The sequence below is a fragment of the Camellia sinensis genome, chromosome 9 (assembly GCF_055761805.1).
Source record: "Camellia sinensis isolate YWXY chromosome 9, ASM5576180v1, whole genome shotgun sequence".
NCBI classification, from domain to species: Eukaryota; Viridiplantae; Streptophyta; class Magnoliopsida; order Ericales; family Theaceae; genus Camellia; species Camellia sinensis.
The window spans coordinates 131281253-131307678 of record NC_138969.1 but is presented as its reverse complement, the minus strand read 5'-3'; positions in this window follow the sequence as shown (position 1 = coordinate 131307678).

The window sequence follows — 26426 nt, the reverse complement described above, 5'->3', positions numbered from 1 at the left end:
AGCTAATGAGCAGCTTCAAGTGGATAGTAGGCGCGCGAGGCACGCCGACAAGAAATACACGGAGTTATCGGAGCCGATCAGTGTGGTTATGGCTAAGGTTCAACACCTTCCGTTCTTCAAATGGCCATAAAAAATGGTGGGACCTCCTGACACGAGGAAACGGGATTGGCGGTGCGAATATCACAAAGATCACGGTCATGATACCGACAGTTGCTATGCTTTGAAAGGCCACCTTGAGGAGTTGGTACAAGACGGTTGGCTCTAGCAACATGTCCGAAAGAACAACTCAAACAGTTGCCCTACGGCAGGATTCGCCTCCGCTGGGCGTCATCCATGTGATATACAGCCTGCCAACGGCCCCAACCGTGCATGCAATTCAGTCGCATCCAGGCCCCCAAAAACAAATCACACCAGCCAAACGGCCCCATGAAGCTCCAAATATTACCTTCGACAATTCTGATTTGATCGGCGTAATGCTCCCCCACATTGATCCATTAGTCATCGAACTATGCATAAACTGATTCACCGTTGATCACGTTCTCATAGACCAAGGGAGTACTTTGGAGGTTATGTATTACAAGACTTTCATCAAACTCAGGTTCGCCGAGTCAGACCTGTCTCCGGATCTTTATCCATTATTCGGTTTCAACGCTAATCCAGAATACCCGTTGGGCAAAATCACACTACTAGTTCGAGTGGGCTCCCGAACAGTGTATGTGGAATTCTTGGTCGTCAAGCTGCCTTCGCCGTATAATCTCATCATGGGCCGAACTTGGTTGCATACCATGCAGGCCGTGCCAAGCACTATCATCAACTGCTCCGCTTCCCGACAGAACGCGGCATTGAGCAAATCCGTGGCTCCCAGAAATCGGCACAAGCATGTTATCTCCTTGCTGCAAAGACACCAAAAGAGTTGGAAGTGAATTCTATTGAGGTGCCGGATCGAGAGAGCCTCGACTATGTTGGGCGGCTCCCAAGTAAAAAGGCTACGGAAGCCCTGCATCGAGTTGAAATTGACAGAAACCCAAACAGGTTCTTCATGGTCGGCACCTCCCTGAATGAAGCCGACATGCAGTAGCTAATTTCCTTCTTGCTTGGTAACCTTGATGTATTTGCATGGACACCATATGAGATGTCGGCTGTGGATCTGTCCGTTTCGCAACACCGTTTAAACGTTGACCCTAAATGCAAGTCGATTATTCAGAAAAGCCGGCAGTCAGCCGCAGAGCACACTGCTGCTGTTGTTGAAGAGGTTGACCGGTTGCTTGACGTCGGGGCAATCAGGGAAGTGACCTACCCTACATGGCTCTCGAATACTGTGGTTGTGAAGAAGAAAAATAGGACTTGGCGAGTCTACGTTGATTTCACAGACCTAAACAAAGTCTGCCCCGTGGATTGTTTTCCCATCCCCAGAATAGACCAACTTGTAAATGCTACGGCACGTCATCAGCGTATGGGCTTCCTCAATGCGTACAGAGGCTACCATCAAATTGCCATGCATCCGGAGAACCAAGCCAAAACTGCATTCCTCACCCCAAGAGGAAACTATTGCTATAAGGTTATGCCTTTTGGGCTGAAGAATGTAGGGGCAACTTACCAAAGACTAGTCATTGCCATGTTCAAGGAGCAACTCGGCCACACTATGGTAGTGTACATTGACGATATGGTGGTCAAGTCCAAAGAAGAGCAAAATCATCTGGCCGATTTGGAAGAGACATTCAGCATTTTACGCAAATACAGAATGAAGCTGAACACTTCCAAATGTGCGTTTGGGATCGACTCTGGAAAATTCTTGGGTAATATTGTCAACCACTGAGGAATCGAAGCCAACCCGAGGCAAATCACAGTAATCCTGGAACTCGGCTCCCCTCGATTGGTTAAGGAGGTTCAGAAGTTAATGGGGATGGCCGCCGCACTCAACAGGTTCATCAGTCGTTCCACGGATCGTTGCCGACAATTCTTTCACACCCTACGACAAGGTAAAGCTTTTCAATAAACCTCTGAGTGCGAAGCCGCTTTCAACGGTCTGAAGACCTCTATCTGATCAGTTCCACTATTGACAACACCATCGGCAAGCGACCCGCTCATTTTATATCTGGCTATCTCCGACTGGGCCGTCAACGCCGTACTGTTAAAGGAATATCTTGGGGAGCAGCGACCAGTGTATCATGTGAGCAAGGCAATGGTTGACACCGAAACACGTTACCTTCCGTTGGAAAAACTCATCCTAGCCCTCGTCATGGCAGCAAGAAAACTGATGCATTACTTCCAGGGGCATAACTTCGAGGTACTAACAGATTACCCCCTCCGATCAGCACTACGTAGTGCAGAAGCATCAGGGCACGTTTCAAAGTGGGCTCTCGAACTCGGCCAGCACGATATTCAATTTCTGCCTAGAACCTCAATCAAGGGACAAGTGCTTGCTGATTTTGTGGCCGAATTCACGAGGGGTCTAGCCGACTTCAAGTCTGACCAAATTCAACCCAAGCCGAATTGGAGAATTTATGTTGGGGACATTTGGCAGTTGTATTGTGATGGATCATCCAACCAACGGGGCAATGGAGCCGGAGTAGTGATCATGGCCCCTGATGGCGCAATAATTGAGCAAGTCGTCAAACTCGGCTTCGAAGCAACGAATAATGAGGTCGAATACGAAGTCGTGCTAACCAGTTTGCGGAATGCACATCTTCTGGGTGCTCGGCGTTTGCTAGTATTTTGCAATTCGAAACTGGTGATCAATCAGCTAAAGGGGGAGTACGCGGCCAAAAATGACCGTATGGTAGCTTACATGAAAACGGGAAATTCCTTGCTGGCAAAATTTGACCATCATGAATTGAACCAAGTAACACGTGACCAGAACACACATGCAGATGCCCTAGCTTGCCTAGCTTCTGCCATTAACTCAGAGATTAAACGGACCATTGAAGTAGGTTTCATCCCAGAGCCGAGCATTAGCCCTTTGGAGGAAGTCCAAGTCAATGTCATAGAGTTAGAACTGAGTTGGATGGACTCCATTGCAGCATTCATGTCTTTCGAACAGCTCCCAGTAGAAAAGAAAGACGCGCACAAGCTGCGAAACAAAGCCCTGCGATACTACTTGGATCCGTAAGGAAAGCTTTATAAAAAATCCCTTTCTGGTCCATACCTGGAATGCGTTCATCCAGACAAAGTCGAAGAACTTCTGACTGAAATACATGAAGGCAGTTGTGGCGCCCATTCTGGCAGTCGTTCTTTGGCGTATCGAGTTGTGACACAGGGGTGTTATTGGCCGACAATGAGAGCCGATGCCAAGTGTTACGTGAAAAAGTCTAAACAGTGCCAGAAGTTTTCTCCTTTAACCCACATGCCTGCTAAAGAGTTACGCTCTATAACCAGTCCTTGGTCATTCGCCCAATGGGGACTTGACATCGTCGGACCACTGCATCATACCCCGGGTAACAAGCGATTTTTGATTGTCGCAACAGATTATTTCACTAAATGGGTAGAAGCAGAGGCACTAACGCACATCCGAGATACCGACGTGAAGCGTTTTGTATGGAGAAATATCATAACACAATTCGGCTTTCCAAGAGCACTTATATCAGACAATGGCACCCAGTTTGATTGTGGTGTCTACTGAGAGCTGTGCAGCAAGTATGGTATTCGGCCCTATTTCTCCACCCCGGCTTATCCACAGAGTAATAGCCAAGCTGAAGCCTCCAATAAAGCCATTTTGGATGGCATCAAAAAGAGGCTAGAAAAGGCGAAAGGCCAATGGGTCGAAGAATTGCCGAGTGTATTATGGGCACATCGCACTACCCCGAGATGGTCCACCGAGGAAACGCCGTTCGCTTTGTGTTTCGGAAGGCAGGCAATTATCCCCTTGGAGATTGACCTCGCAACGTTGAAGTTAAAAGTTTTTGATATGGGCCGAAACGACATGATGCTGGCTTTAGATTTGACTCTGATTGAAGAACGAAGAGACTGTGCCCTTGCATCCATGGCACGGTACCAGCAGCAACTTGCTAAGTCATATAACCAACGCATTCAGCTACGCCGCTATGTACCAGGCGAATTGGTTGGGAAGAAAGTGCTTCCAGCTGCCAGGAAGCCGGCTGATGGAAAATTGGGTCCTAATTGGGACGGCCCTTACCAGATCGACTCAATCGCGGGAATAGGGGCTTATCGGCTCAAAGACATGCCTAGCAGGAGTCTGCCACGCCCTTGGAATTCCTCGCATTTGCATAAATTCTATCATTAAACTCGACCTGTGGGGCATGATATTTGTTTTGAATGATTCACCATGTACAAATTTCACTTTTGCAATGCAAAGTTTCATATTTTCTCATTGAGAAACTTAGTTCAAAAGTCTTCCGATAAAAGCCTCTGAATTTGGAGCCTCATCCGTGCATGACACGCTTGGGCCGAATAGGACTCCGGATTCGGAGCGCCCTTCATGGATATCACGATTGGCACAAGACAAAAAGCCTCCGAATTCGGAGCCCCATCCATGCATGACACACTTGGGCCGAATAAGACTCCGGATTTGGAGCGCCCTTCGTGGATATCACGATTGGCCAATACAAAAGAGACTCCAAATTTGGAGCCCCATCCATGCAGGTCACGTTTGGGCTGAATAAGACTCCGGATTCGGAGCGCCTTTCGTGGATATCGTGATTGGCTGACAAAAAAGACTCCGAATTCGGAGCCCTATCCATGCATGACACTGTAAACACCCCATTTTTTACCGACCTTAAGGCTCAGACGTCATCGATTGAGCACTCGGAGATGGTGCATGTTGTGCTCGTTCTGAGCTTTCGGAGTTTTGGCTGAGAGCCTTGCCTCCGGGCCCCTGAACTCTTTGTGCTTTGACTCGGTTTGCGGACCAAGTCTTGTTTTCCCTTCCCAGAGGGAGGGAGTGGTCTTTTAGACTATCTCTCTATGGTCGTAGACTACTTTTCATGATCATAGGCCAGTTTTTCCGTTTGGAGATTAGTTTCTGATTTTTGGAGCCTTTGGCCGCGCGCCTTGTCTCGGGACCGCTTAACATTCTCTGTTTGGCATGGTTTTTGAACCACACCTTGTTGACTCTACCTAGAGGAACACTGTGGTCCGGGAGACCACTTTTGTGGCTACATACCTCTTTTGATGCTCGTCAGCTAGTTTTTGGGGCTTTTGGCCGCGTGTTTTGCCCCCCGATTTCTCGTCTTGCATCTTCTTTGGTTTGTTTTTGGTACAAACCTTGCTTTCCTTGTTTGGAAGGTGGCACAAGGGTGGGAGACTAGTATTTCTCCTGGCCGACCACTTTTCCTTTTTCCAGCTAGTTTTCTTGTCAGATAACTGGCTTTTTTGGTCTTTGGACCATCTTTTCTGGTCGACCACCACACCACCACCTTGCATTTAGTGTGTTGACCTCTCCTACCTATGGATGACTAGTTTTTGCTCTGGTTGACCACCTAAAGTGGTCGGCCAACCACTTTTACTAGCAGGCCGACCACTTCAAGTGGTCGGCTGCTTTTTGGCACCTTTTTGGAGATATTTTAGGACAGTTGGCACAGCTGGAGAGCATTTGAGTCATCCTCCATATGGCATTCAACCTTAGCTTCTCCAAGAAGCTTTGGCTTTCCTCTTCTATAAAAGGGAGGCTCCTCCTCCCTCCTCCAGGTTAAGAATTTTGCCCCAAGAGAGTTACATATAGCTTTGTCTCTATATCACTCTTGTTCTTCATTTTTGTATTCAAAAGTGCAGATTTGTCTTACTTTAACACACAAACACACACTCAAACACCATCCTTTTGCTATTGAGGTGCTTAGGGGATGATTTTGGTGTTCTTGGGTTGCCTTGAGCTGGAAAAACCTACTGGAGTTGCAGTTATAAAGAGGGTCTTCAAGGGTGAGCTTTTGACCTTTAAATCCCCCTTTCTTGCTTAAGCTTTTAGCCTATCTTTCATGCTATTTTAAGCTTAGGTCATACTGATAAAAGTTTGTTTAAGATCACGTTTGTGTTTGGGGTTGTTTACCCCCTCTTAGGCCTTGTTTAGCCTTGTTTTTTAGCCTTTTTTGTGACCTTCAGGACCACCTTGTATTGGCCTTCTCACCATTTAAATCCAGGGGGATTTCAGTGGTGGGGATAGTATTTTAAGATCCTAAGAAGGAGAGGGTCGTCCCCTCTCCTTGTGTGTTCTTTACATGCCTTAATATGCCTCATGTTTGAGCACCTTTGTTAAGCTTGTGTTAGCTTGTTCTTAGCTAGTATTTGTGGTTATTTTGCTGAGGCATACCACTATTTTTACTTCCTTTGGTGACTCCATGCATGGTTAATACACTTGTAGTGTAAATCACACACACTAGCTTTGTATGCTTCATGAAGTAGCATGTATTTCTAGCCCATGTTGTGTCCACTTCAGCATGTTCTTGGGCTTGTTTTACCATGTCATACCTCTGTTTAGGTTTGGTTTGGTTGGCCCTTGCATGCTTCATACACTTGTAGTGCATTTCCATGAAAGAGCCTAACATGCATCATGTTGTGACATGTCATTCTAGCATGCTTTTGGCTTAACTTCATGAAGCTTTTGTCCATGTTTTAACATGATTTAGCTATGATTTTGGTTGTTTTGGCCATGCATGACTTGCTTTGTATAGCTATAGTTCAATATAGCATGTTAGCTTTGTACACCAAGTCCACTAGCATGCACTACTTGGCTTATTTGAATGATTTGGCATCACATGTTATGTGATTTCAGTCCATGTTTCATGGCCATACATTCACATTTATCACTTATTCAATGCATTGGAGGGTTTCCCCCTTTATGCCTTAACATGAACCATTGCGTATGCCTTCATGCCTTTGCTTGCAAGCTCTCATTTTAGTGTTTATTTGGGGTTATTTTGCCATGATATGACTCTGATTTTTGTTGATTAAGTCATCCCATGCTTGGTCTTAATAGGTGTAGTGTAATCCACCTTATTTGCCTTGTATGCATCATGACTTATGCCTTTCATGCTAGCTTATTTTGGCTTCCTTCCATGCATGTTTTAGACTTATTTTAGCATGTTCTAAGACTGTTTTGGGTTGCCTTTGCCATATCCTTCATGCTTTGTATAGCTATAGTGCAATTGGCCTTGCTAGCTTTGTGTTTTGCTGACTCATGCATGCTATCTTTGAGCTATTTAGATGATTTGGCATCATTTAATATTCATTTCAAAGCATTTAGCATTGCCATGTTCCCACTTCATTCATGCTTTGAATGTCTTTAAGTGTTGTGCATTATGGCCTTGTTATGGCCTTAGCTTGCATGCTTGCATGCCTAGGCCTTCGAGCCCTCGTCTCAGCATGTTTAGGTTCTTGTTTTGACCTACTTGAGCTCTGTCCATGCGTAGTTCATGCATTTGTGCCATATGTTGCATGCCTCTTTTGTGTTGCTCTTTGCTAGCTTTCATGCCTTAGGACCCTAGCATGCTTTACTTATGTTGTTTGAATGATTTGGCATCATTTCTTGCTTCATTTCAGTGCACTTAGTGTTGTTACACTTCCACTGTTGTCACTCATCAAGCACTCTTGCGAGTTGTGCTCTTTGGGCTCTTTGATGGGCCATTGCATGTGCATGCTTGTATATGCTTCATGTTCCTTCATTTCATCACCAATGGCCACTGATTTGGGCATGACTGAGGTCTACCCCTTTTAGTTTAAGTCCATTGAACATGCCATGTTGATCGTATGCCACATTGTTCATCACATTATGTATGCCTTGTACTTTGCATTATGCATGCTTAGTTCACATCATTGCATTGTGCATGCTAACTGATATTTGCATTGAGTATGCATGTCCCTAACATTGCTAAGTTGCCCTTGTAGCATTGCATTGTGCATGCATGCATTAGCATTGTTCGCATGTCATTAGCTTTGTTAAGTTGATCATGTCACATTGCATTGAGTATGCCATGTAGTAGCATTGTGTATGCCATGTTATGTGTTGCATTGTTGTTTGGAATAGGTGTTAGTCCAAACACTGGAAACGGGGGACGTTTCATACTTAAAGTGATGAAACATGCCTTAATTCCCGGTCGCAGACGCTCTTGATCATAGATGATAGAGTTTTAGGCTTTATGTGTTTACTTGTGCATTCATTTTCATATTGAATTGTGCAACTTTGCCTCTCGGCCATCATGCATGAAAATGCACGATTGGTGGCCCGAGGGTCGAGAATCACGCCCCCTTGAGTTCATAACATGATAGGGAGGGTGGTTGTGCATACATATATTGCAAATACATTGTCATGCCCTTTCTTGCTCTCTGTTGCAGAAAACTGGAGTCTGGCAGCAACAACTAGTCGGCCAGCCAGAAAAAGTAGCTGGCTGACCACTTTTTCTGGTTTTTCAGCAACCAAAAGTGGTCGGCAGGTGTTTCTAGGGACCCAAAGTGGCCGGCCACCCTCCCATAGGGTTCCCAAGGTGGAGTTTCAGCTTTCTGAAGCTTGGTGTAAGTTTCTGAGAACAAATGAAAACAGAGGCAAATCGGGACATTGCATTGGATTTCTGAATGAGGCGACCGAGCATGCATCCAATCTTCTCCCTCTGAGAACCTCCTGCTTTTATTGTTTTCCTTAGCTGCCATGCTTAGATAGCTAGCTTTTGCTTTGGTTTGTACTTTAATTAGTTAATGCGTTAGCTATTTCAATTCATTTTGTAATAATTAGTTAACTAGGTTTCCTTAATTAATTTGTTGTGTAATAATTAGTTTAATTAGCTTAGGTTAGCTAGTTAGCTCTTTATTCGGTCTCTCCCTCGAGAGAGCTAATTGTTGTAATAAGCTTGCGTGCGTGTGATGCATGTCTTCCAATCCGCATTTCTTTCTGCCTTTTACTTAACCGCTTAGGATGGTTAGTTTTAGGGCATATTTCATTTAGCATACCTTTTGCTTGCACGTTTGCATCCATTCATCTGAATTGCATGCACCGGGCTCGGCTCATCAGGCTAATTGCATTGTATTTCAATTCCAATTTGAATACATGTACCAAGTTGCATCTCACATGACATTCTTAGGATAGCTGAGCCTATCTTAATTGCATTTTTGCATGTGTTGCATTAGCTATTTTAACATAAACTAGGATCATGCATTGATTTCTAACTAGTTCTTTGTTTTGGCTCGGAGTACACTATGAGTGTTTACGCTTTAGCATAGTGCATGTGTGTTAGTGTTGCCATGAAAGCATGCTTGCCATGAGGCTATTTGCTTACGTGATTAACTGCCTGAATGCCTATGGGTGAAGGTTGGATTGCTTGAATTGGGACAATTCATTGAAATCCGCATTTCAGCCTACTTACGAGTAGCAAACTTCAAACCATTTTCCAAACAAACGGATATGCGATGCCTGGTTCCAAATTAGGCAATCTAGTCTATACTTGTTTTGCTATGCGCATCACATAGTAATTCTAGCTAATTAACTGGAATAAGAGCACAAGTGTTTTCAAAAACAAGATATCATGTTTAGTACAGGCCGATCTTTGATTGGGCGAGCAGGGGTGCTCATTAAATGACCTTCCCCAATCGTACCAAGTTCCCAAGCCGAGGCAACTTTGGTGATGACAGACACATGGCCTTAGGCACGAGTCAGGGTTTCCTAAATTCCCCCAAAATAAAATATTTAGGTGGTGACTCTCTGGCAAAGTAGTCCATGTTTGGCACTTCTTTACAAAAATCAGTTTTCCAAAACGATTTGTTGGATTTGGACTCTTTGGTGATTTATCAATCTCACATCGCACATTGTGAGATTAGATTAAGAACTGTAACATTTGAGTCCGAGCTGTAGCACGAAGCCCAAGGGAGCGCCCACAGACACGCTTGGGCCGAACAAGACTCCGGATTCGGAGTGCCCTTCGTGGATATCACGATTGGCCAAGATAAAAAAGGCTCCGAATTCGGAGCCCCATCCGTGCAGGCCACGTTTGGGCCAAATAAGACTCCGGATTTAGAGCGCCTTTCATGGATATTACGATTGGCCAAGACAAAAAAGACTACGAATCTGGAGCGCCTTTCGTGGATATCACGATTGGCCAAGACAAAAAAGACTATGAATTCGGAGCCCCATCCGTCCAGGTCACGTTTGGCTCGAATAAGACTCCGGATTCGAAGCGCCCTTCGTGGATATCACTATTGGCCAAGTAAAAAGTCTCCGAATTTGGAGCCCCATCCGTACATGACACGTTTGGGCCGAATAACACTCCGGATTCGGAGCACCCTTCATGGATATCACGATTGGCCAAGTAAAAAGCCTCTGACTTCGGAACCCCATCCGTGCATGACACGTTTGGGTTGAATAACACTTCGGATTCGGAGCGCCTTTCGTGGATATCACGATTGGCCAAGGCAAAAAAGACTCTGAATTCGGAGCCCCATCCATGCAGGTCACGTTTGGGTCGAATCAGACTCCGGATTCGGAGCGCCTTTCGTGGATATCATGATTGGCCAAGATCAAAAAGCCCCCGAATTCGGAGCCCCATCCGTGCAGGTCACGCTTGGACCGAATAAAGTCTTTGGATTCGGAGCGCCCTTCGAGGATACCACAATACACGGCAAAAATGGAAGCATACAGGCATCCAAGATGAAATGTTTCATTAAGTTGAACTGGCACAAGCCGTATAAGCATAATTTAAAATATGCAAGCATTCAAAACGAAATGTTTCATTAAGTTGAACCGGCACAAACCGTATAAACATTAGTTGAAACATGCAAACATTTAAAATGAAATGTTTCTTTAAATTGGTCAATTGGCATAAAGTGTATTAGCATAAGTTGAAGCATGCAAACATTTAAAATGGAGTATTTTATTAAATTAACCAATAAATACATAGCTGGCGCCCAATCTGCATTGGAGCGTTTACAATATGTTAAATTTTATTCGACGTCACCCTCGTCGTTGCTCTTCTTGAATTCGAAAGTGCCAAAAGGAAAATGATGACGTTGGTATAATGGCAATGCCGATTCAATGCCTGCTTCTCGGAGAGCCTCTGCAGCTTGGAGAGCCTTAATCCACCCGTGCCTAAAACCTTGATTCTCGAATAGGCACACTTCCTCGACGAGTTTCTCCTTCGTCTTGTCTATCCCGACTTTTCGGCCGTCGTGAAAGCCTTTTTCATAACCCATGGACCTTACAGTCTCTACTGCAAACATGTTTGTCGTATCTCGATCGGCAATCGCACGACTTATCAGCCATTGGGTCACTCTTTCCTCTACGACCGGGTTAGATTGTCTGGCCACACCCGGCTCGACAGTTTGGGCCTTCCTTAGCTCACACTCGGCCTTCTCCGCACGAGCTCCAAGTTTCGAATTCATTCGTTCTTCTGCGTTATCTCCCGCCGCGCGGCACGTAGACACATGCTGACTTCATAGGCGGTATACACCCCTTTCACTGCTCCATGGTTGCCCTCTCGAAACACTTCGAAATCCTATCAGCCAACCATTGACTGCTGGACTTCCGGTGGAAAAATCTGTCGAGCGAACTCGACTGCTACATATGGGTCATGAACAATAGAATCGGCCTTCGTCATCAGTTTATTCCCCACAAAAATCGCAAATATCAACTGTCGCGGTGTTGCATCGGATTCACTTCTCGGTCGCGGTCGAGGGATGCTGCCCCGTTGCTGTTTTTCCCTTTTGGGTGATCTACTTCGACGACTTGGGGGCTGACGTTTTTCACATTCCCTCGACGTCCTACTTCTTGTACATGTGGGCTCGCTGCTGCGATTCATTTCGGTGTCAAGCTTAGCCAATGTCCACCCTTCTCCTCTACTGTTGAAGAATAGTCTATTTGACATTCGCACTTATCTAACCTTCAACAACAAACTGGTTTAAATTGAATCTGAACACAATAAGTGGGTTTACGGGCACGAAGAACTCACCCCATTTATTCCTAATGCATGCAGCACCCCTGAGGCGATTTCATTAATGCTAAACTTCAAAAGCCTGATGCCGATCGACGTGTGTCGCAGTTACTCCATGAACTAATGATATTCGGCCTTCGGAGTTCATACATTGGCTGGGGCAAGGGCAGATTTATTAATCTGATCGGCCAAATATTTAGGCCCGATGCCAATAAACGTGTGCCGCAGCCACTCTACGAACTAATGATATTCGGCCTTCGAAGTTCATACATTGGCTGGGGCAAGGGTAGATTTATTAATCTGATCGGCCAAATATCTAGGCCCGATGCCGATCGACGTGTGTTGCAGCCACTCTACGAACTAATAATATTCAGCCTTCAGAGTTCATACATTGGTGGCTGGGGCAAGGGCAGATTTATTAATCTGATCGGCCAGATATCTAGGCCCAATGCCGATCGACATGTGCCGCAGCCACTCGAACTAACGGCCAATGCAAGGGTAGATTCATGAAGCTAATCGACAATTCAAACAGGTCCTGAGCCGTTTCACTTATTCGGATAAATTGAAGGATAAATTACTAAATTGCCTAGTTATTTAATTGGCAAGTGTGCACAGATGTTTTATCCAAAGTAGAAAAAAGTAATACTATTCATCAATAGCAAAATTGAGCACAAATAATAGCAAAGTACAAAGGAAATTTTCATTAGTAAATTGGGTATAGACAATAGCCACTTTACATGAAAACTACTAAACAAAAAGCTACAACTTTGCATGGAAGATGCCTAGCAAAAACTTAAAAACAATAGCCACTTTACACATAAAAACTACTAAACGAAAAGCTACAACAATACATTCAAATTCCTTAACAGAAACCACTAGAGTGTCGCCCTAATCAATTCTCAGGGTTAGACTCCAGCAGCTCAACATCTACTTGCTCGTATGGAATCGGCATAGCCAATGTCATATTTGCAGTAGCAAGGGCTTTGAGCCAGCCATGTTTGAATCCCCGATTCTCAAATTTGGGGACTTCTTCCACATAATTTGCAAGGGCGGTGCCTTGCCCAGCCTCGTACACCTTGGAAGCCTCGGAGTTGGCTATTTCCTTCGTCTTTTTCGATTCTCCCAAGTCGGCCTCCAGTTTGGCAATCACCTCTTGGGCTAACTTGAGCACACCTTCTCTCAGATTTGCCCTCTCCTCGGCGGCCAATCTGAGCTGGTCAGAATTTCTCGCCCTTTCCATCTCGGCCTCTGCCCTTGCACTTTCCATCATCGCCCTCGCCGCTTCGAACTCGGCCCTGCTCCTCTCACCCTCAACTTCCAATTTTAAACGACCAATTCGTTCGATGGCGTCATCGTGGCGCCGGCCTATCTCGGCTATCCTTCCGACCGTCTGCAAAATAGGAAATTAAAACCAAAACAATATACAAATAAAAGGGAAAGACAGAATCAAGTTATATACTAGAAGAGCCAATTGAGCGGCTAATGCTATTGCCAACAGATCCGGCTCCGCCCAGAAATCCGCCTTGTCAACCGGCAATGAGACCGACGAAGCCATGCTCAACGCCACGGCTGGGCCTTTCATAGCCGATGCGTCAGAGGAGATTAACATGTTTTTTATCTGTGGTTGAACAACAAAAGGCACAACCACATCCGACTCCTCTAAGCGCAGCCGTTTGTCAACGGGCTTTTCTTCAGAGCCGGTCTCGACCTCGGCAGGACGTTTCCCCCCCTTCGCTCAGCCTCCTGATTCAGCTACTCTACCGGCTCTGACTTGGTATTTCGGGTTTGAGCTGTCACCACCTCGATAACAGGCAAGGAGGGCTCAGCATCGACGGCGGGTGGCACTTCTGATCGAATGGCCTCTGCTCTCCGCCGCGCGGCCATTCTTTCGGCATTTTTCTTTTTGGTGAGTTGTGTGAGTGACAACCCGGCCATGTCCTCAGGGTACGCACCGAGAAGGTTTTCTAAACCAGTAAAGACGTCGTCGAAGGAAACATCCCCTCAGCCCTAAGTGGACGGAGGGTTGGCTGAATCGAGGCCGGCTTCCTAAAAGGCCAACTTCAAAGCCTCGTCTACTTCGGCTTCGGACTGGTTTGACTCTTCAGCAACCTCCTCAGTTACCTCCACCTACTTCGAGTCAGATCCGTCCAAACCAACTTGCCGCAAGTTTTTGAGGTTGGTTAAAACAAGAGCCGTAAGAAACTCTTCGCCCCTCAGAATTGGGATGTTTTTGGCCCCCGAAAACATCGTATACGTTGGCTCGTATCGAAGAAGAATGTGGGCTGCCCTCCCTTGTTTCTGAAGGCTCAGACGGCTGAAGTATTTGAGTGCGACTTCAATTTCGGCAAGAACAACGTCATCGATTGAAATCAAAACTTTCTTCAAATCGTTTCTTGCACAAGGAAAACCATGAGACCATAAAAATAAAGCCTTGTAAATATAAGAAAAATAAATACAAGGAGCTATACGGCTACCTGGTTCGCCCCTCCATCTAGGAATAGGATCTAGGCAGTCCTCGCCTTTGCCGAATTCCCAGTTACCTTAAACAACGAAAGTGACATCATCGACTCGCTTGCCAGAGCTGGAAAGCATAGTCACTAATTGATGGTCGATGTCCTTGGCCCTAAGCAAATAGCGCCCATGCTGGCCAGAAGACTTGGCCAAGGCATAACAATGCCGAATAGCAGGTATGCCGAGATTAATCCTAAGGTGACGGTTTAACTCTATAATCCCCATTACGATTCAAAAAAAGTTTACATTAGGTTAGGAAGGGATTAGACCCCAATGGTGAAGGACATCCCTAAGGAATGGGTGAAGACGGAAACGGACTCCACCCTCTGGAATTGATAAGAGAGGGAAGACGATTGTGCTTTCATCATCCATCTCCATGTCAAGGGTGTTGTCTGTCACAAGTGACAGACGGACGTCATCCGGGATAGAAAAATGGCGTCGAAAGCCAGAGACTCAATCTGCAGAGAGGAGGTCTTTCAAATGCTTTGTCATTTTCATCCGCCTATAGGAGTATGCCAAACTAAAAACAAACCAGGAAAAGGGATTCAAAGCAAAGAGGAAGAGAACTTACTAGACACGGAGGGCACAATGAGGGATAAAAGGAAGTTGCAGAAATGAGTCAGAAGGCACTCCAAGAGCTTCAAGCGTCCAAAAATGTGTATGTATTCAAAAAGATGACAAAATTTTTAAGCAGAATAAATGGAAGAAGCGTATGAAGGGACGGGAAGTTGCAATGATGAACAAAAGGCATGAGCTCTGACATCCGCGTTGGAATGAGGTTAGCCGCCAAATTTCAACTTTGGCTTTTCGAGTTCGAAACCAAACACACTAGCTAACTGTTGTTAGTGGAGTGTTTAGGGGGCAATTGTGGGGGCCGAATATTGGGAGACATAAAGAGGTCGAATAATTGGACCTCGAGAGTCGAAATATAGACATCACATTCGGCCCCGTCTTATACATACAAATCCTACCCTATTCGGCCAAATAACTAGTTGAGTAAGGGGCCGAGTGAAGAGCGGTTTGCAACAAAAGGAGCCGAGTAAATAGTTATACGGCGAATTGAAGGTGGGCCCAGCCCTAAGGCTAAAGAAAGAAAAGATATAAATAGAAGAGCATTAGCCATAGAGAGGTATGTGAGAATTAGTATACTTAACTTAAGACACAAGAAATCAAGAGAGTATACACTGACTGATCCGTCGGAGTGCTAATTCTGGCACCCCCGACTGGAGTGTTCATTCATTTTCAGGTTACTAGTTGAGGATCTCGAGCGTCCCATTGGATCCAAAGAGTATTTCCAAACCACATCCCCACACCATTCTTTCAGTTGATCTCCTCTCCTTAGAGGACTTGCACATTGGACTTAACCAATTAAGGAATGGTTTGGTAATGTAAATGAGTAAACGAAAATTGAGCCAAGTAAAACATGTCAAGATAACATATGTGTGTTGCATTGCATGTGTTTGGATAGGACGTTAATCAAAACACAAGAAATATGGGACGTTTCATACTTGAAGTGATGAAACGTGTCACATTTCTTGGTCGCTAACACCCTTGATCAAGCATGATAGGGTGGAGGCTCTTTGTTTGTGGTTTGTGCATTCATAAACATGGTATAAGCTTGGTTCTTGGCCACCATGCATTGAAAATGCTTGGTTGGTGGCTTGAGAGCCGAGTGCCACGCTCCTTTGAGCTTGAGACATGATTAGGAGAGTGGCAGTGCCTACATTGTCTTGCAAATACATTGTTGTGCCTCTATTGTTCTCTGTTGCAGCAAAACCAGAAGTCTGGAGAAGCAACTAGCCGACCGCCCAGTAGCACTAGCCGACCGCCCAGTTTTAGTGGCTGGCGGCCACTTTTTCTGGCTAGCAGCCCACCAGTAGATTCCTGTTTTAAAGTAAAGGCAGTCTGGAGGTTGGCCCAATTTTCAGAGTCAAGGCAAGTGCAAACAGAGGCAATTGACAGCATAGTAATGGATTTCTGAGCGAACGCCAACAGAGCATGCATCTTCAACCTCTTGGAACAGAGCTGAGGTGGTGTACTTTGCAATTAGCTTTACTTGTTAGTTAGCTTAAATTTGTAGTTTAATTAATTAGTTTGTTAATTAATTAAGTGTTGTAATAATTAGTAAGTAGCTTACTAGTTATTCGTTTTGTTGTGTAATAATTAGTCTAATTAGCTTAAATTAGATTAGTTAAGTAGCTTAGCTTAGCGTAGCTAGTTGGCTTATTACTCGAACCCTCCATCGAGGGAGAATATGTTGTAATAAGTGTGCGTGTGTGTGTGAATGTCTTCCAACCCCACGTCTTTCTCCCTTTTACTTAACCGCTTTCGATGGTTAGTTTAGGGTCATTTTAATTTAGCATGCCTTATGCTTGCATGTTTGCATCATTGATTTGTCTTGCGTGCACCGGGCTCGGCGCATCATTCAAACTGCATTGACTTCCAATACCTATTTGAATACGTGCATCAAATCATTACATTCGTATGCCATCTTACATAGTCGAGCCTAATTTAGTTGCATTTTTGAATGTGTTGCATTAGGCATTTTAACATAGCTAGGATCATGCATGATTTTTAACTAGTTCTCTGTTTTGGCTTGGAGTACATTGTAAGTGTTTACACTTTATCATCCTTGCATGTGTGTGAGTGTTGCTATGATAGCACGCTTGCCATGAGGATATTTGCTTGATTGCTATAACTATATAAATGCCTGTGGATGAAGGCTTCATTACCTAAATTGGAACAATTTATCAAAATGTGAGTTTTAAGCCCACTTGGAGTGGCAAATCATCATGTTTTAAGACCACCTTGTTTGGTGACAAATCCGCATTTCTAAGCCCACTAGAGGGTGGCAATTTCAAACCATTTTCAGAAACAAATATTGAATTGTTTTGTTCCAATTTAGGCGATCTAGCCTATACTTGTATGTTGTACGCATCACGTAGTAAGTTAGCTAAATAACCGGAATAAAAACACATGTGTTTTCAAAATGACAAATCATGATTAGTAGAGGCCGATCCTTTGATACGGCGAGTAGGGGTGCTCATTTCATGACCTTTCCCCCTCGTACCCAAGTTCCCGAGCCGAGCCAACTTTGGTGATAACGGACACGTGGCCTTAGGCACGAGTCAGGGTTTCCTAAATTTCCCAAAAAATAAAACATTTAGGTGGCGACTCTGTAATCTGGAAAATCAGTATATGTTTGGCACTTCTTGATTAAAATTGATTTTCCAAAACGATTTGCTGGATTTGGACTCTTTGGTGATTTATTAGTCTTACATTGCACTTTGTGAGACTAGATACAGAATTGTGATAGGAGTCCAAACTGTAGTAGCTACGAACCCAGATTTGCGCCCTCTCCGAAAGGGGGGCGCGCGGAGGAAGTTCGGGCGGCCTACACTAATTAATTACAATGAATAAATGATTAAATGCTAATTACGCTAACTAGCTAGCTAACTGGTCTCGGGAAGCGAGGGAGGTCCATGCATACTCGGTTTCCACCCGAAAAACATTTACTGTCTGCCCTCGGAAGCCTCTGTTTGCACAACCCTTGCAGTATATCCTTCTCCAGAGCAACTCTGCCATGCCTCATAAGCATACTACTGAAAATTCATTGGTCGCCGGCAGGCCAGAAGTGGTGGTCGGCTGGCCACCACAGAGGGGTTGTCATCCAACATTGATGGCCTGCCGGCTAGTAGCAGTGGCCGGCCAGCCACTGATGACACACATTTCCTTGCTGCAACAGAGAGCAAGCAGGGCAAAGAGAGGGTATTCTCACAGGTTGTTTGTACTCTGTATCCCTCCTTATCATCAAAACAATCTCAAATGAGTGATACACTTGGTTCCAAAACCACCAATCAAGCAACTTCATTGCATGATGGCCAAAGAACTAAGATATACAAGTTAATGAATGCACAAATAAGACTCAACAACCATCACCCTATTATGCATGATCAAGGGCAATGGTGACCTTGGAAATTTGGTACATTTCATCACTTTGAGAATGAAATGCCCCAATTCTCCTTGTGTTCAATTAACGTCCGATTGAACACATGCAACACGAACAAAATGCTTACCATGCACAATTTTACTTGCCACTTTTATTTACTCATTTTAATTACCGACCATTACTTAATCAATTAAGTCCATTGGTAAGAGTTTTTTAAAGTGAAAGAAGTGTCAACCAAGGGGTGGTTTAAAGCATGAGAGAAGTTTCATGCCGTTGGTAATGAACCCTCAAAAGACGATTAAACCATTAAGCATGGACTTCAATCTCAAGCTTAAAGAATCCCAAGTTTGAAACAACCTTCAAAGCAAATAAAAAGTGAAGAATTGAGGGAGATTGCAGAAATTATAAGTCTGGAATGAAGTGAGAAAAGTGCTAAAACATGGCAATCGACTCAAACAAGGGGTGTCTAAAGGCCTAAAACACCAAGCTTGTGAGGACTATTACACTAGAGGCATGAAAAACAAAGCTCAAATGACTTAAACAGCCAAAAACAGAGTTAAAGAAGTCCAAAATAAGGCCTAAAACATACTGGAATTAAGCTACAAAAGGCTAGAAAAATAAGCCAAAGCATGGCACTAACTAGACTAGCAAACATGACACAAGAAGGGGAGGTTATCCCCTCAAATTTTGGATTTCAAAACATGATTTTCACCATTGAAATAATTCTAAAATTCAATACTAGAAAGCCCAAAAAAAAAGGTAGTTTGAAAGTGGGAAACAATGGTGGAAAGGCTTTACAAGCTTAAATGGCCTAAAATCACAAATTTCAGCCCACAAAAATAGAGTTTTTTATGGTACATAACAACCCAAAAACAGTGCAAATAAATAGAAAAACAAGTATACAAAGCAAGCTTAAAAGGCAAGTGTTATACCTCTTGAAGCAAAGATCAATTCTTAAGGCATAAACCACCAATTTCATACTCTCAAGTGCTTTAAGAGCTCAAATTCAAGCTCAAATAACCTCAGCATGGAACTCTCTGGGTTTGGTTTAGAGTGTTTGGGCAAGGGCTAAGCAAGTTGTGAGAGAGAGAGAGAGAAAATTGTACAGAGAGAGAATTATAGAGAGAGAGGATATTTTTTACTCCCAAAATCTCACTCTAAATGTTTATAACCTTGAAAACAATAGAGAATGTCCTCTATATATAGAAAATATGAACCTCAAGTCGAAATATCTATATAGAGGCAGGTGGAGCAATCTGGAAATAGTTGGCAACAGTTGGCATGAAATTATCTAATTTTTTGCACTAGTGGCCGGCAGGCCACAAATGTAGCCAGCAGGCCACTAATGGTGGCCGGCACACCACTAGTGGTCGACCACCAATTCTGGACGGTCCACAAAAAATCTACTCTCCAAGCTCAACTTCAAATGGGCATATCTCTTTCATCCAGACTCGATTTTAGGTCATTCTTGAGTCTAAATTGAAGCCTCGGAATTCTAATTTCCAATGGAGGTGGCCTCACATCTAAATTCTTAGTGTGGAAAGAGATATGCCAATTTTAGTGAAGGTTGCTCAGTTTTGGCTTAACCGTTTGATGCGTAACTTCTTTCCCAACTAGTTTTCTTTACTCTCCTCTAATTTTGTTCAACTCCAAACCTCTAAATGAGATATTTAAAAGATTTTTCAAAGGGTTCACCTCTCTTTCATTTATTTCTACTTTATCCTTGCTAGATTTATCGAAAAGTGCAACATCTAACGAAATTTGAGTCTCGGAATATTGTAGAAACTTTTTCAAGAATATTTTGAAAGAAAGGGTTTTAAGGTCTAAAATAATTTTGGTCAAAATAGTTTTGGTCCAAAATAGGGTGTAAGACTGGGAGTTAGAAGCTCTCCTTGTTGAAGAAATCAAACATTTGTACAGCATAACTTACATCATCGAGTGATCAACTAGTGGCGCCCAAGTCCTAACGGCGGTAAAAAATGGGGTGTCTACAAGAATCCATGCGAACACATCCTTATACTGTAATAGAAGGTGGATCAGTTGGTCATTGTTTGTTGCGCTGTGACTTTTCCTAAAGAGAAAGAATTTCTTTTCCTCCTCTAGGTAAATGGGTACTTTTTCCAATTCCTTGGCACTCTTTATGGTGGGTTCTATGACAACTGTTTTTCACATGCTTCTTCGGTACGAACTTTCTAGATTCTTTTGTTAGACGGAGACACTGCTTGGCAGATATCTGATCTTTTCTGATTTCTCCAATGTCATCTCCGGTTAGGAATCATATGACTTGGTGGAAAGTGGACGAAACTGCCTTCTGTAGCCCAGCTTTTCGTGCTCCTTTTGGAAGGCGAATAACCCCACAGTTTGGACTCCACTTGTGGTCTTGAATCTAATTTTACAAGTGCAATGTGAAACAGTGAAAACCCAAAAAGAGTCCAAATCCAACAATTCTTTTTGAAAAATCGATGTTTGAATCCAATGCCAAAAATGGACTATTTTGTCAAATTTTAGAGTCGTCACCTAAATATTTTTAAAAAATTTACGAAACTCGAGACTCGTGCCAAAGGCCATTAGTCCATCATCACCAAAGTGTCTCGCCTTGGGTACTTAGGTACGAGAGGGAGAGGTCATCAATTGAGCACCCCACTCGCTCGATCAAAGATCGGCCTCTACTAATCATGATGTTTATTAGCTATTTACTATGTGACGCACACACAAATATAGACTAATTTGCAAGAATTGGAACATTTGATCTCATGTTTTGTTTTGAAATCATTTTGTGAATTTGCCACTTCAAAAAGTGGGCTTAAAATGGAACGTTAATCAAAGTATCCTAGTTCAAGTAATTTGCCTTCATCCACAGGTATTCAAGCATTTAATCAGTTATGCACTTAGCCTCATGGTAAATGTCACGCCCCAAACCCGCCCCTGAAAGTTTGGGCATGAAGCCCTTGAACATGCATATATGAACCCAAGAGGTGTCTCACACGGACTCTAGAGGTAACTCACAATGTAGCACTTAGTTCCGTGTAGCACTTTGTTTCGTTTCATAACAACTTATACGGATGGCTATAAGCCTCATAACTTTCACATATGTATTGACTCAAGAGGTGTCTCACATGGACTCTAGTGGTGGCTCACAATGTAGCACTTAGTTCCAAGTAGCACTTTGTTCCATACCAATAATCATTAGGTCTTATAGACCAAACCATACATGTAATGTCATACCCCGGAAATAAATTCATACACATGCATTATTCTTGAATCATAAATAGAAATCAGAATTCATACTTGCTTATACTTGGCACTGTAATAGTGCTAGCAAATCAATAATAAGTATTTTTTTTTTTGTTTGTTCCATAAAGGAATCCCCCAACATTGTGAACTTGTAGCATACTTGAACATGTACATACATAAACTGGTAACATACGTAAACTTGTGACAGACTTAAACTTGTAACATATACTTGAAACATACCTAAACATACTTGAACTTGTAACATACTGGAAACATGCCTGAAACATACTTGAACATCATTCATTAATTCAAACGGAACATATCATAACTAGAGCATTTCTTGTTGTATCGTGTCATTATCGTATGCTTAACAATGAGAGACTAATTCACATTCTCACGAGGGTCACATAATGATGCTAAACTTTGCACTTATATCGTAGATTCTGGATCACTTCCAATTCATAAGCAACATAACAAATTAACTTCAATTCATCTGGATACATGTAGCTACTCTTATATTTACTCAGAATCTATTTTTCAAGAATGAACATAAATTCTTTTGGGTAAATGACTTACTTTACGTGCTCTCTTATCAATAGCATACACCTTTGTTTAATCATTCTTATATGTTAACATAGTTGCCTTGCCTTGTAATTAACATAGTCCTAATGGTAACTGTTACATCATTCCCATGAGTTGACATAATTAACGTAAAGTTAACAGGACATTCCTGATAATTAGTAACGAAAAGTAAGTACATTCTCATTAGATTATAGATGACTTTATTGGTTTCACAATTTCACAGTTCGGCCCTTGGCCTGAGGGGTTCACACAATCACAAGTTCCTTTGATGTTTTCATAATTCCATAATGTTTCTCACATAACATACATAACTTCATAAACTCTTTTGAAGTTTCCATAATATCACAGTGTTTCTCACATAGCATTCATAACATTTATGTCAACATAATTCTTACGACGAAGATTTAACATCAATAACGATAAATGGTTAAACGTACATCAAAGTACTACTACTCACAGTGATCGGTTCCCGATGGCAATGGTACAATGTCCTCGTCTCGACCTACAATTGCAGTGCACAACACATAATATGAGGTTATACTCGATCCTTTACTTATTCTCTTTGACCGTTCAATCAATTAGTCATGGTGGTACCAAGCTCATTATTCTTTAATATGTTGTAATCCATGTCTTAGAAAACAGGAGAAATCGATAGGAAATGGTTTAGGTGAAGAAATGGTACATAACTAATTGACATAACGTGAATAGTCGTCACTAATTTGGGTATAACTTTTTTTGTATTTAGAATTTGGGAGTAAGACTAGTGCCATTGGAAACTAGACTTCCGGGGCTTGATTTTAGGCTCAAGAATCACTCAAAACGGAGTCCGAATGCAAAAGATATACCTATTCAAAGTTGGCTGGACAGAGCTGTCTCCGCACGTGCGGGTGAACAGTGCCGCACGTGCGGCCCTGGACAGCAGCAGTCCGAAAATGGCTGAAATTGTGGGACTTCTCATTTTCAAAAATCAAACCTTAATTATATGTAAATGAAAGCCCAAAACCCTTCAATACATGACCAATTTCACATTATTATTCTTCATCAAACACCATAATCTCACAATAAACAAATTTAATGATTTTACTTCTTCAATCAAGGAATTCTTAGAAAATCAAGGTTCATGGGTTCAAAGCTCACATCTTCTATATCAATCCATGATTTCAAGTAGTAGATGGATTCTATACAAGGTTAGTAATTAGAGCCACATACCTTACCCAAACCTTTGTTCATCCCTTAGTCTCTTCAATTTTTCCCAAGCTTTTGGTTGATCTTTCATCTCTCTTCTATCTCTTCAACCATCTTCAAGCTTCCATGGATGTTGAATTCCTTAGGGAGAAGCTTTGCCTCTTCTCTCTCTCCCTCTCTCTCTCTCACGGTTCTCCTTCCCCTTTCTCTAGATATTTTTATTTTTTGTTTGGTTCAAAATAGATGAGTTCAACAACTCATAAGGCATATATGCATATATAAAAGCTTCCCACAAATAGGAAGGGCCAAACACGCCCTTACGAATCGCACAAAATCACATTTCAATTAAACTTTCCAGATAACTCTAAAAATTATGCTGATCATAAATATGTCCCCTGTTCCGGTATCTGAAGTCTTTAAGGCCTTTAATTTGCACTATAAAGTTAATCACCCAAACGTCCATTAACGAATCAGACAAATTAGATTTCAAATTAATTTTTCCAATAATTCCAAAAATTCCCATTAACATATCCAAGTACTCAATTTTGATTTTTGAACCCATAAAGGTCGGTAATTCCCATTTTAAGTCCGTAACTCAACTGATAATGCTTCAATTCTAATAGATATAATTAAATTAAACCACATCATCTCATAGGGAAATAAAGTTGATTTCTTATACGCATTTTGGGGTCATTACAGTAAATATGCTAGACATGGAAACACAAACACTCAATGGAAGATGCTAAAATATAAAATTACTCACCTAGTACTTCAAGCCAAAACAAAACAAAATAATTAGAAGAATATGCATGTTCCTAATTAAATGCAATATGACTAATGCAACGCACACATTATGTATTTCAAAGGCTCGGCTACGAGCATCGCATATGATTCCATTCAAGACATGCAATTAAGCATGCACTCAAAGAATTATTTAAATGACAATGCAAGTTTGAATGATGAACCGAGCCTTGGTGCATGCAATACAAATGGATGCAAGGCATAAGAATGCTAATGAAACGTGCTCTATACTAACCATCATAAGCAAATAAATAAAAGGGAGAAAGACGTGGGTTGGAAGACATACACATTATTACAACATTTGATCCCTCACGCAGGAGGGTACGAATCAATGTCCAAAAGCCCAAATTAACTAACCATTACAAAATTGAGCGAATGAATAAAATATGATAAGCTAATTAACTACTTTATTACAACAAATTAACTAGTTATACCAATTATCAATAAGCTAATGGCTACAATAATACTAATTGCAATAAGATTAATTTACAACTAAAATAATTATAACACTAATGAAACAATTAAATGCGTTCGACAAAGGCGTAAGTGAAGATGGATGAGGGTTGCATGCACAGTGCCTGAGAGCTACTCTGTCTGTCCAAGCCAACTCTGTTTAACCTTCAGCCACGACCACTGTTTTCGGCAAAACTGCACTGCTAGCCACACACTGAGGGCCAATCGTGCATCAACAATGGCCGACTGGGCCTATAGATGGCCGGTCGTGCATCAATTTGGTTCTAAACTATGTGTTTGTGTTCTAAGGTGAATCAGTGCAAACAGAGTGTTCTCAAGCTCTATTTGTCCCATCTTCCTTCCCTGTCATGGGAAAACCTCGTGAGAATGATGAAGTTGGTCCCAAAACCATCAATGAGCAAGTTGATTGCTTGATGATTCCCAATACAAGTTTGCACAAAAAGTCAATGAATGCAATGAATATGACCACCCCTCCCTTTTGTCATAGAGTGATCTCAAATAGGGGGGTTGCAACGCTTCAAGAATCATCAAAATGATATGAATGAGCATGTGACGACTCTTGACACAAGGAACTTGGCATATCGTCCAGCCAAGTTCAAGCAATTCTAACCATCTTCTTGATATGGGTTGTTCTAAGTTTTAAGCCAATTTTATGAAGCCTTGCCATTCTTTAGTCCATTTGTCCATGGTGATGTTAAAGTCCTCTAAACAAGAAGTAATGTCAAACGAGAGGTTCTTCAAAACATGGGAGAGATACTATACCGTTGACAATGAATCTCCAAAAATATTAAGCCATTAGGTAGAAGTCTTTCTTACATATTTTGAGCAACCTCAATCGGTTAAAATAATTCTCAAGAATGAAAGAAATGGATGGTGGATTGATTGTAAAAATTAGACTTTTAGACATGGAAATTAATTGAAGAAAAGCTTAGAACAATATATAATATGTTATGTATGAAAACTTGTGAGACAACAAATGAATTAACCAAAGCTCAAACTAATTAAACAAGTTAGAACAACCCCAAAACAGCCACGAATAAATGAAAAATAGAGGCTAGAAAAATGAATGAAAAGACCCTAAAAAGCTAAACAATAAAGAGAAGAATCAAGGCTAGCAAGCAAGTACAAGGAGAGATGACTAACCCCTCTACTTTTGAAAACTCAAAACAAGATTTTTAGCCTTTTTAAAATGCTGAAAATTAGTGTAGATATCAAAGAAAAAGAGTGGAAAAGTAAGGGTTTAAGCTATATGTAAAGGTGTAGAAAGAGCAAACTCACTCTATCCTTTTGGTAGCTCTCCAAACCTAAACTTAAACAATTCAAATAGGATCAAAACAATACAAAACAATAAGAATTATGTAGCAAGTGAAAGAAATGAAAGCAAGAGAGAAGAAAACAAGTTTATATCTCTCATGGGGTAAGCTTTTTGTTTGTGACCCAAACTTAGTGTCAACTCGCTCTCAAGCTTGAATTATGTTTCTCAAAGATCAACCAAGGCTCTAAGATGGTGAGACAAGGTTGTGTATGGTGTATGAAGATGACACAAGGGAGCTAGGTTAGTTCAAAGGTTGCTTGCTATGGTAGAAGGAGGGGAGAGGAGCTCTCAAGGTGTATATAGGCTTTCTAAATTTTGTTCAACCCTCAAAACAATAATACAGCTTCGTGTTTATAGAATTTGAGCTCAAAAGGCGATAAATATCTTCAAAAATGGACAAGTGGCAGCCTTCCACCCAAAATAGTGTTTCTCGCCACCAGGGCCCAGCCGGCCATCACTGATGCACGGTCGGGCCTTGATGCCCTCCCCTATTTTTTGATCCAAACTCAGCTCAGGG